We start from the raw sequence: 12,633 nt of genomic DNA, 5'->3' as shown, positions 1-12,633 counted from the left end.
TTATTTATTTTTTTATAATAGTTTATTGTCAAATTGGTTTCCATATAACCCCAGTGCTTCTCCCCACAAGTGCACCCTCTCCATGACCATCACCCCCTTTCCTCCTCCCTATGGTCCTCTGTTAGGTTTCTCCTGTTAGATCTATGAGTGCAAACATATGGTATGTGTCCTTCTCTGCCTGACTTATTTCATGACACCCTCAAGGTCCATCCACTTTCCTACAAATGGCCAGATTTCATTCTTTCCCATTGCCATATAGTACTCCATCGTGTATATATACCACATCTTCTTGATCCATTCATCAGGTGATGAACATTTAGGCACTTTCCATGATTTGGCTATTGTAGAAAGTACTGCTGTAAGTGTTCTTATTCTATTGATTTCTGATCTCCTGGCAAATTGCTACTTCCTTTCATTTTTTGCCATGTCTCTTAATCTTCATTTGCAGGCCACACCCTCTACGTACAAGTATCACCCTTCCTCCACCTCTGGACAGGGTCTGGGCCAGTCTGCTGTGCAGCTTTTGCCTCATTTGGTCAACTGCTACCTTCAGATGTTTGGAGATGGCATCACTGCTCCCCTTGATAGGGTCCAAAATTAAACCCTGGTAAAATACTGGAGGTCTGTCTGTTCCTCACTGGTGAAGTATCACTTCCTCAACCATACGAGGTGACTCTGCAGCCTGGCTAACAGACTTATGGTCACTGGAAGGTTACTTTTTCTCTTCTTTCCCTCTTCTATTTGTGACCTCAGAGGATCTCTTCCAGTTCTCCTGTCTCTCTCTCTTCTCTTTGTGACCTCAGGGGATCTCTTCCAGTTCTCCTGTTCCTCCCTACTTAAAGGCCTTGGTCCCCCCACTCTCTTAAGGTGTGAGGTCTTGAAGGACTCTTGATCCCCTCTATCTGAAGTTGGCAGTGCCTCTTGGAGTTACTCTGAGCTCTTCTGCCTTGGTCCTACCCATTGAGGGGACCTTCCAGGGTCTCTCAGCTGCTCCTTTCCACAGGGCCCCACTCAGCACTCTGCTCTGGCCACTCTGCCCTGGCCACTCTGCCCTCCTGTGTGGCACTGGGGGAAGATCTGTATGTAAGGACTTGCAGGTGAGTATAGACTCACCTTCTTAGTGAGGTTCCTGAGGATTCTGATCTGCAATGGTGGTTGTGCATGTGGGGTCCAGGTTCCACAGAGGTTTGTGTGGTCTTGCCTTTCCTGGTCTCATGGCAGACGTATGTCCCTCCCGGAGTCTGCAAGGAGTGAGAACACGAACCTCTGGTCTCATATGAATGGGTTGCTGCTCTCTGGAGCTTAGTTTATTGAGATTCTTTGTGTCTGCACATCTCTGATTAGGTTAAAACTTGGCTTTGTGGCCTATCCAGCTTTTAAAAATTATTATTAAGGTGAACATAGTAACATCTTCTGCATTTCTACATCTAAAGTTAGGCTTGCTCTACCATGTCTACGAAAGCTATGCATTACATAGCATACTACTTCTAGCTGCAGGTTCAGCTAGAAGAATGCATGCATGCATGAATGGATGAATGAAAAATGCTTCACCACATTCCATGTAATGCTGTCCATTATACCTTATTTTTATATAAGCACTTTTATCCATTCTAATATACTTAAGTGCTGGTAAAGCTGATGTTTATTGAACCTTACTCTGTATTAGATAATGGTCACAACACCATGCTGGGCTTTCTCACTGCATCCTCATGACCTGTGACTGACTCTCTTCATTCTCATGTTACGGGGCAGAAAGACAAAGAATGTGGAGGTTACATACAAGCAGCAACTGGGATTTGAACTAAGGGCTTTCTGACTGAGAAATACTAAGTTATCAAATACTAAAATAGTGGGCTCCTCATTTGTACATCCCTCTGCTCAGCAGAAAATTGTATATGTGTGCACGTGTACTTTGCACTCGAAAGTAGCATTTGAGGTCAGCAATTCATAATTCAGTTCCTAACCAACATACTTTTAAGTTCTACATACTAAGAAAGGCTTAAAAACAATCACATAACATCACTGAAAGCAAAGATTGACAACCAGGATCTACTAAAAGTCTGAGGGGTCAAACTGAAATAATAATCTGGGACTTTTAAAATTCTAATTATATTTTAATGTTATAACTCCTCTTTTCTCCCACTAAAAGAAGCAAAAGGAGCTGAGATCATAAAATGAAAAGTGAACTTCTGTAGATGGCAGCTTTAATATTTAAAATATCATAACATAGAATAGAAGTAGTAAGTTCATGATTGAAAGTACTTATTGGGGATTAACTTTTCCCATTGTCTGTATCATTCTGTTCAGCCAGAAAAGTGGGGACATAGCAGTAGATTTAACCTACTTTTAGCAGTAACACTTTGTTAAGGTAGATGGACTTAATCACCTCTTAATTGAATTAAGTATTTTGGGGGGGGCAACTTAGGGAGGGGGGAACCCTGTGAGGAAAATACATTCCATTTGGAATGGAAACATGGAGGACTTTCAAAATTCTTTTTTGTTTTAATGTTTATTTTTGAGAGAGAGAGAGAGAGAGAGAGAGAGAGAGAGGGAGGGAGGGAGAGAGAGAAAGCACAAGCAAGGGAGGGGCAGAGAGAGAGGGAGACACAGAATCTGAAGCAGGCTACAGGCTCTGAGCTGTCAGCACAAGCCCGAAGCAGGGGCCAAACCCATGAACTGCAAAATGATGACCTCAGCCAAAGTCGTAACCAACTGAGCTACCCAGGCGCCCTTGGACTTGGAGGATTTTCATCTAACATTGTACACTCTTCTATGTACCTATCCTGATGTTTTATTTTTACTGTAGCACTTATCTGTTCCTTGTTTGTCACTTGTTAGGTTATAGATATATCTCACTCAGACCAACTATATGCAACTTAAGCTAACCTCTCTCTCCTGCCCACCCGTTTCTTCAGCATAGCCTGGCATCTTGCATACAGAAGATGCTCAATAATGGTTGCCAAATGAATGAATCCTGTGTACAAATGCCTTGTCATAATGCTTTGCTCATAAACAATGTCAAGTAAATAGTAGCCATTGTTCTTTTTTTTTAAAACATCAAAAGATTAGTTTTGCTTTGTAAACTATTACTAATCAATTCAAACACGTATATGATATAGAATAGAGGATTTTATGGATTGAAAATTTTAATTCAATATGCAAAAGTAAGTTCATGGTCAAAGGGAGGGGCCATTGATATGATTTAACTCACGGTTTTGATGAGTTAATTCGTGCAGGATAAAGGATAAAAGGAAAAACCCAGCTGTAAGCTTCTAGCTACACAAGTCTTGTCTTATTATCTATCTCCTATAACAGAAACTATGACCATGTCTGAAATACAAAAGGCACTTGCTGAATGTTAGTGGGTGAGAAATTGCAGGTATGTGTGTGCAGTTTGTGCACACGTGATTGTAGGGTGAGTCAAGGAAGTGTCAAGAGGCAGTTTGAGCAAAGTTACCATGAACTCTAAGTGCCCTTATCTGCAGCCCTTTTCCAGAAAGAGAGAGTTAACCTCTTTAAACATTACAAGCATCTCTCATAGCCATTTTCTAGCCCCTCTCAATTACACCTTATACCACCCCATCAGTATCCTCAAAATCAGTAACTATCAGAAGATTGGAGGAGACAAATGAATTTGAGTCATTTTACTATAATTTTAATAATCTGAAACAAGACACCAGAGCCAAATGCTCAGAACCTTTAGAAAATATGTGTGTTGTATAACATACTCTTGTGTTTTGGATATTTAATCTGGAGATTAAAATTGACAGTGTGTGTTTTTGCCAGTTGATTCACCAGAGATTTGCAGATCTCAGGGTCCTTGATAATGTCCTGGCGGCAGGTCATGGCAGAGTCCTTAGTAGCAGTGGACCCCACGCTGGTGAGCTCTGATAGTTTGCGTCAGTCCAGGCCAGTGTCCCCACTCAGAGGCCTGCGTCCCTGTCCCTGCAGAGTCACACAGAACGCAGGAGGAAAGTGTCCCTGTTCTAGGTGACACCACTGGGTAATCAGCTGACGGGTTTATCTGCTGGCACTGGGATAGCTCCAGGGAGGAGTCCACAGAATACCAAGAGCAGTTAAGAAAGCAGACAGTTGTTTTGTTTTCCTACTTTGGTTCACCTGAATCAAGTTATGTAGCATGAGCATGGTAAAAAAATAGATAGTAGCAGTCTGCTTTGCTCTTTCCATTTGGGCAGACTGTGCAAAAGCTTTTCTCAGAAGAGTTTGATTTGGTTGATTTTTTTCACTTTTAAGAATGGAGTTATCTGTTATCTGAAACTGGAGAGTTGGGTTATTATAACTAGGAGAAATTACAGGTTTTAGATATATCAGCCACTCATTGAAGGTCTTTCTTGGCGGGTAGCTTGTGATTTTTTTGGAATGCTATTTGCTTTTTATATAAAATCCTCATTCAGATAAAATTATATCTCGGCTTCTCAGTCTTGGCAGTTACTAATATGAAAATCTACAAATCTAGACATTCTGCTCATATTAATTTGTTTGCATGAAGTCATGGGAACTGCAAGGAAAAACTTTCCTTCCAGATGGGTATATTATTGCTAAGCACCCTGGCCAGTGTGAGCCATACTTTCCCTCTGATGCCATTGTCCTCTACCTCAGTTTTCATTCCTGTAAAATGGAAATACTTCAAGGTGCCAATTTTCAGTTCATATTGATATTGAATACATGAATAAACAGCTATGTGTAAATTCTTCCTAATCCATAAGGGAGAAATTTAAATATGTAAAACTGGATTTTTTTTAAATTAAAAAGATTGTGGGGGTGCCTTGGTGGCTCAGTTGGTTGAGCCTCTGACTTTGGCTCCATTCATGATCTTGCAGTTCATGGGTTTGAGCCCTGTGTCAGGCTGTGTGCTGACAGCACAGAGCCTGGAGCCTGCTTCAGATTCTGTGTCTCCCTTGCTCCCTGCCCTCCTCCTGCTCACTCTCTCTCTCTCTCTCAAAATAAATAAATGTCAAAAAAAAAAGATTGTGAGTACTTTGTGGCTGTCATAATATTTCTTATTCTGATCTTGCTTGTTCTACCTTTAGTTTTCTTCATTTAATTGGAAGTCATTCTTGTTTGTTTTCTTTTTTTATCTCCCCCTTTTCTGCTCCCCCATGTCTACAGAGCTCTAGGATTCTGAGATAGAAACCAAGTGCATTTAAATAGAGGAAAGTCTGAGTGGGAGAAAGAGGTTTTCAAATCCATGAAATCATGGAGTCTGATTTCACAACCTCTAACACTTTGGGTTTTTTTCCCCAATTCTCATTTATTTTTGGCTCTTAAGGCAATGCCATCTTTTCATTATGAAATAAAGCAAGCTCAACACAAAATAGAAATTTGAAGTGTAGGACAGGACAAAACCAAGGGCAACTGGACAAAGGGAATAGCAAAAAGAAGAGATGAGATGTTGCCAAAAGATGGAGGGTTCTCCTTGTGTCTTCTCTGGAGGAACGACTCAAATATTTAGTTGGCAATACACAACTTATACATGGCAAGGCTGGGTTTTAAGAAAAAATGGGGATGGAGAGGGCCTTCCTGGAGGCCTTATGGACCAAAGCTAGTACCTTTTCCCCTTTTTGGTTTCCTTCTCCAACCATGGGAAAAGGAATCCAACATGTGAAGGTTATGTAGAAGAGGGAAGGGTCCCACTAAAGAGTGGACAGATTACTACAAAGGAAACAGAACAGAGCTTGGAAGTAGACTATAAGAATGGAGATAATACTGTTAACACCTTCCTTGAAGCTGAGAGAACAGGGACATTCCTGGAAATCAGTACTTCAATAGCCTGTACAGCTTTCTCCCAAACTGCTCTGGAATAGAAAACCCTACCCCTTTCTAATAGGTACCTCTACCTACTATGAGGTGGGTTAGTTTCCTTTCCCTTGGGCTACCACATGGGCTTAGGATGGTGGCCATCTACTGGGTTGGCACATGGTCCTAAACAGGATCTGATGAAAGCCAGCTTCTTGGAGAATTATATTAAACAAAGGGAAATATCAGCTGGACAGATAAAAGAAGTGGACACCTAAAGGGAATACTGGGTTACACAGAATGGCAGAAATCTAGGTTTTCCCAGCGTGGAAGAGAGGAGACATTCAACAAACAACAAATATTTATTGAGCACCTATTATGTGCCAGACACTGTTCTAGGAAACCCCCTCCAAAAAAGGAAAAAAAAAGACAGGCAGAAAATCCACATCTGAGGGAGAAGACAGGGTCAGTTGAGGAAGAAGGTTGAGGGAACAGAGAAGGCTGAGGTGATGGTGCTCTTCCTTAGGCCTCCTCTTCAGTCTCTTCACCAAAATCTTCCTCTTCTTCTTGATACTGTTGGTACTCAGAGACAAGGTCGTTCATGCTGCTCTCAGCTTCGGTGAACTCCATCTCATCCATGCCCTCACCTGTATACCAGCAGAGGAAGGCCTTGTGCTGGAAATGGCTGTGAATTGCTCTGAGATGCACTTGAAGAACTCTTGGATGGCCATGCTATTTCCGATGAAGGTAACTGCCATCTTGATGCCACAGGGTGGGATGTCACAGACAGCCATAGTGACATTGTTGGGGATCCATTCCACAAAGTAGCTGTCATTCTTGTTTTCCACTTTGAGCATCTGTTCATCTACTTCCTTCATGGAGGCTCATGGAACACAGCAGCCACAGTGAGGTAACTGCCATGGCAGGGGTCACAGACAGCCATCATGTTCTTGGCATCGAAGACCTGCTGGGTGAGTTCAGGCACAGTAAGGGCCCAATACTGCTGGCTTCCATGGCTGGTCAGAGGTGCAAAGCCAGGCATGAAGAAGTGGAGATGTGGGAAGGGCGCCATGTTAACTGCCAGCTTGTGAAGGTCTGACCAGGGAAGCAGAGGCAGGTGGTTACACTGCTCATGGTGGCTGAGACAAGGTGGTTGGCATGGTCAGCTTGAGAGTGTGGAAGCAAATGTCATAAAGGGCCTTCTTGTCAATGCAATGGGTCTCACCAGTGTTCTCTACTAACTGATGGATGGAGAGAGTGACATTGTAGGGCTCAACCACAGTGTCAGACACTTTGGGTGGAGGTACCACACTGAAGGTGTTCATGATGTGGTTGGGATACTCTTTTTGGATCTTACTGATGAGCCAGGTGCCCATTCCAGAGCCTGTGCCCCCACCCAGTGAGTGGGTCAGCTGGAAGCCCTGCATGCAGTCACAACTCTCAATCTCCTTCCGCACCACGTCCAGGACTGAGTCAACCAGCTCAGCCCCATCTGTGTAGTGCGCCTTGGCCCAGTTGTTGCCTGCCCCAGACTGACAGAAAACAAAGTTGTCTGGTTTGAATATCTGCCCAAAAGGACCTGAGCAAACAGAGTCCATGGTCCCTGGTTCTAGATCCACCAAGATAGCACGAGGAACATATTTACCATCTGTAGCTTCATTGTAGTACATGGAAATGTGGTCCAGCTGCAGGTTGCTGTCACCGTGATAGGTTCCAGTGGGGTCAATGCCATGTTCATCATTGATTACCTCCCAGAACTTGGCACCAATCTGGTCATCACAGTGACTGGCTTGGATGTGCACAAATTCCCTCATTGTTAAAATTTATTTTAATTTTTTTGCTTGCCGCAAGGTGTGTATGGGGCAAGAAAATGAAATGGAATTTTTTTTTCCTATACTGCTAGTCGCAGGCTGGAAGGATGGGACATGTCATGGAGCCTGGAGCAGTGAGGTCCGAATGCAGCAGCAAGAAGGTTCTAAGCTGTAACACTTTGAGTGGGGAATTAATTTAGCTGTTTGTCAGATTCTAGAAAGGGGGACACAATGTTAGAAAATATTGTTCAGTTGCTTTGAAAGAGTTTGATAGAAGTTGCATTTATATTATTACAAAATAAGGAGATAGAGTCCTTCTTTGAGACATTCTCTTTAGAGTATTAATAATTGCAAAAATTTCTTCTTTGTCCTTGGGGAATAGGACAAACTAGAGGGAACAGAGTAGGCTGAACAAAGAACTTTCTAATGAATTCAGCACTAAATAACACACAGGACATGTGAGATGGGGACAATATGAAGTTAGTGTCAGGGATACTAATACACAGAAGGATGGGCCCTTGGACACCTTCCAGAAACCACAAATTGAACTCTAAATGTTCCAAGCATATAAGAATAGCAAATGAGTAGGAATTGACTTGCTGCTTTGTACCAGTGACAATTACTCAGTAACAGAAAAAGAAGTGTATATTGCCAACTCTAATTTTTAAAGCTGAGATCTGCTTACAGATAAAATGCCTGGGTATTAAGGATACAGTCCGACTTTTGCCAAATGTGTACACATGTTTAAGCAATATACTGATTAAAGTGTGAAATATTAACTCTGGATATTCCCCGCCCCTCCTGCCACCTCAGAGACCATCACTGTTCTGATTGTTGTCTCTGTAGATTACTTAAACCTTATGTAAATGGAACCAGAATGCATGTAGCCTTTTGCTTTGAATTTTTTCACTGAACACTTCATTTTTAATGTAGTATGAATTAGGAGTTCATTTATTGTAATGTCTGAGTCATATTCCATGATATGAATATATCACAGCCTTATTCTCTTGCAAGGCATGTTTGATTTGCTTTGAAATGTTGCTTTCATGAATGAAGCTGTGATGACCATTCTTATAATCAATCTGTATTTATGGAGAGATGTTTTTATTTTCTACAAAATAACACAGGTATGGAATTGTTGCATCATTAAGAAATAATAAGAAAAGCATTTTTAAAATACCAAATACTTTTCCAGAGTTGTACAAATTTACATCCCCATCAGTGATGCATGAGAGGTCAAATTACTTAGTACATCTTCCCGTATTCACTTACTACTCATTAGTCTTTTCCTATAACAGTGTGATACTGTGCTTAGTATGGTATGTATTAGCATCTCTCTGATGTGTGATGATATTGACCATCTTTTTCTATGCTTACTAGCCACTTTTAGATCTTATTTTGTGTGTGGAGGCAGTACAAGGTTTTTGTTTGTGTTTTTTGCCCTTTGGTTTTCTTTTTTTTATTGATATGGTGGATATTTTTACATATTCTGCATACATTTAATGTCAGAAATATATATGTAAATTTTTTCTCAGTCTGAAACTTGCTTTTGTGTTACCATTATCTTTTGATAAATAACTTTTTATGAAGTTCCACTTAGCAATATTTTATGAGTATTTACTTAACTGTTCCTCTGTTTTCTTTTGGTAGCTATAATTTTAACAGATTTATGTGTGTTAACTTTAGTGTATAAGGTTAATTAAGCCCCTCTCCTTTATAGAAAACAGTTGATAGAAAATCACTTGTTGAGGTATTTTTCTTTCCCATTTAGTGGAATTATTATCTTAGTTAAATATTTAACCAGAGTGTGAAATTTTTATTATTTAATTAAATATTTTTGTTATTTTATGTCAATAGTATGTGCTCTCATTTATAGTAAGACAAATTCATGTCCTCAACTTGGTCTACCTTTACAATATTAAAAATTATCTATTTTTATATAACTTTGGGAAGAGTGTGGGACACAGATCAAGGGAGACTACTGAATACTGAACAGGAACCACGGACTGAAAGGGGAGGGGAAGGGAGGGAGGGGGTGATGGTCATGGTGGGGGGCACTTGTGGGGAGAAGCACTGGGTGTTATATGGAAACCAATTTGACAATAAACTATTATAAAAATTATCTATTTCTATATAACTTTTAATATTGGCTTGTAAATATTTGGGGGAAAAAGGATGCTGAAATAACTCAATTTTGAAAGATAGATGGCTTGATAGTGTTATCTTCTTACCAGTGAATTTGGCAAGTGTATTTACATGTTTGCATCGATGTTATTTTCTATCAGCAATGCTTTGTAGCTTTTAATATAAGATTATTATTATATATTTTTATTAATGTTGTTTCTAGATATGTGCCATTTTGATGCTATTGTAAATAGTCTTATAATTTGATGTTTTTCTAATGTACATAAATTAATTTGTTCTTAGAGTAAAAAAATATATAACTGATTTTCTTATACTGATTTTGTAACCTGAGACCTTTTTAAACCTAGCAGGCTTTTATAGGTTCCTTTGAACTTTCTACATGAGTAATAATATAACCCTACAAATATTGTCTCAATTCTTTATTCCTTAAGTTTTTGTCTATTATTCCATTGTACTTGTCTTTTGTTTTGCCTTGTTCAATCAGTAAAATCTTCCAGTAAAAACATTTACATAAAAGTGGTAAGACGAGAGAGCGGGTTGGGAGAAGGGCCTGAGCATGTTAAAGAGTGGAGGGCGTACCCTCCAGGAAGCATCTGGTGAAGACATTCTTCTGCAGAGGCCAGGACACTGGATGCAGAGGGAAGCGCTGTCCAAAGGACTGTCCAGGCGTTCAGGGCAGGACACAAACGCCATCTGTCTCCTAGCTCATGAGTGGGGCATGTCTGTGCATTTGAAGTGCTCTGTCACATCGTCCTTGGAACTAGCCATTTGAGGAAATCAGCCATTAGCCTGATGCGTTTCAAGTTATTAATAGATTAAAGTGCCGAGCACATTAGTTTCAATATACTCAAAGTAAGATGTTACAGTTATCGATTAAAGAAGAGATATGCTTGATTAGATGTTGTGAGTTAAATTCAGTAACCTTTTCTGAATGTAAAAAATCTTATAATTAGATAATAAATTTCATTGTGTTGTCTTGGCCTTGGTTTCTGCAGATCACACATGTGCAACGTAGTTTTGGGTCATAGCCTGGACATTTTAAGTCTTTTGTTGGGATGCTGCAGCTCTTGTACAAACCCTGCAGTAGAACATTGGTGTATCGTTTCCCTTTGTTTTTATTTAGAAGCCAGTGCACCTGGTCGTGTTTAGCCACAGATTCTGATCAGCTGTGGGTTGTGGGTCCAGTGTCAGCTTAGCATTGAAGGCTTTTGGGGTACAAGTCGGATCTGTCCCTGGCTGTGCCACCTTGTGGCTCCTGCTGTCTGGTTGTTCCCAGTCTGAGTGTTGTTTAGGGCACTGTGCACAAGCTGGAGCCCTGTGGTCCATAAAGCCAGTTCAGGGGTTTGTTCAGTGAGTGCCTCCCTGTGTCCTCGTCTCTATTTTCTGGTTCTCTGGTTTTCTTTCTGCTCTCCTACCAAGTAGGCTGGTGTTTTAGTTGTTGATTTAGTAAAATAGCAGATAGTGGGGAAATTCCCATAGTTCAAACTTAGTGAAAACCATTGTCACATACTGTAAAATTATCAGCATCTACAAATTTTTCCACCCCAAGAAAAAGAAATAACAGATAAATTAAGCAGCTTTTTATATTATTAGAAAATACCATTAAAATACATGTTTTTTAATGTTCATTTTATTTGTTTTTAGAGAGAGGGGGAGGACAGAGAGAAAGAGGGAGAGAATCCCAAGCAGGCTCTGTGATCAGCACAGAACTTGACATGCGGCTCGATCCCATGATCTGAGGCAAAATCAAGAGACAGACTGTCAACTGACTGAGCCACCAGGCACTTATTTTTTAAAGAAAAAAGAAAAAAACAGTGTCATAAAACAGGTTGATTTACTCTGAGAAGAATTTGACTCCCTTCAACTAGAACAGACACTGCTATATTAACCATCGAGACATCAGTGGAGACAAGTTATGTGTCCACCTTGAACAAGAAGTCTAGGAATCAGAAGTTGGTTAATTGGATGATTCACTGTGTGAAATCTAGAAACGTGTACATTTCTCAATATTGTTCTCTCTAAACAAATTTACATAGTACAATGTTATTTAATTAACATAACAGTGTGTAGTTTTCTAAGAATTAAGCACCAAAATGGCCTATTAAATATTTTTTCTCATATTTCTCTTCCACTATTAGAAAATAAATTGCTGTAGTTCAAAGTGTAGCTTTGGGCCTAATTCCTAGTGCTTCTTTTCAGTGGGTTAAAACTGTTAGCAACTTTGGATTAATGTCTGTGTAATTCATAAATGAATAATTTATGGAGAGCAATTAACTGCACATTAGTGTTGAAATCATAAGGAAGCTGATTTTCCTTGTGCTGTATGAAGCAGAGTTGTCTACTATGATATAAACTATACACTTTTGATGTGGTGTTTGTTTTAAAGCATTTGAAACAGTGACAATATGATCATAATTTCTAGGAACTAGTCCATTTGCCATTATATAGAATTGTAATCTGCTCATATCCCTTGATTCTATTTTTGATAAAATGTTAATGAGCTTGCAGAAATAGTCAAGAGCAGTTGTTTATATTAATAATAGCTTGGGTATAGGTGGGTGATACAAGGTATAATCATATATAACAGCTACCTCTGAGTAAGTTTTTTTCTTTCAACTACCTTGAAAAATCTATGCCTCAGTGGGAAATTTGCTGTTTGTAAATAGAATTTGGAATCTTCAAGTGTTTTATTTCAAGTTTCTTTTTGAGTCAAAGGGATCTAGTTATTTTTTAACCATTTGATGGTTTTTATAAAATCTCTAACATCATGGTACTGATTTTTATAGAGTCCTGTCAGCACAAGTCTGGGCTTTGGGCAGTAAGGCCACTAGAGTGTATTTGGTTGCTAACTTTGTAATGGAGCTGGAGTGGGCTTGACAGACTCTGGTGTCTGATCTAGCATTTCCTTGTCCCTTCTGGA

General features: G+C 39.9%; 1 pseudogene; it reads right to left on the bottom strand.

The window, feature by feature from the left end:
• Nucleotides 1-6,279: 6,279 nt before the first annotated feature.
• Nucleotides 6,280-7,571, bottom strand: LOC115272137 (annotated as a pseudogene).
• Between the last annotated feature and the right edge of the window lie 5,062 nt (nucleotides 7,572-12,633).

Source organism: Suricata suricatta, chromosome 2, assembly GCF_006229205.1.
Source record: "Suricata suricatta isolate VVHF042 chromosome 2, meerkat_22Aug2017_6uvM2_HiC, whole genome shotgun sequence".
NCBI classification, from domain to species: domain Eukaryota; kingdom Metazoa; phylum Chordata; class Mammalia; order Carnivora; family Herpestidae; genus Suricata; species Suricata suricatta.
The sequence above is the reverse complement of the archived record's forward strand: the minus strand, read 5'-3'. Positions and strand labels throughout refer to the sequence as shown.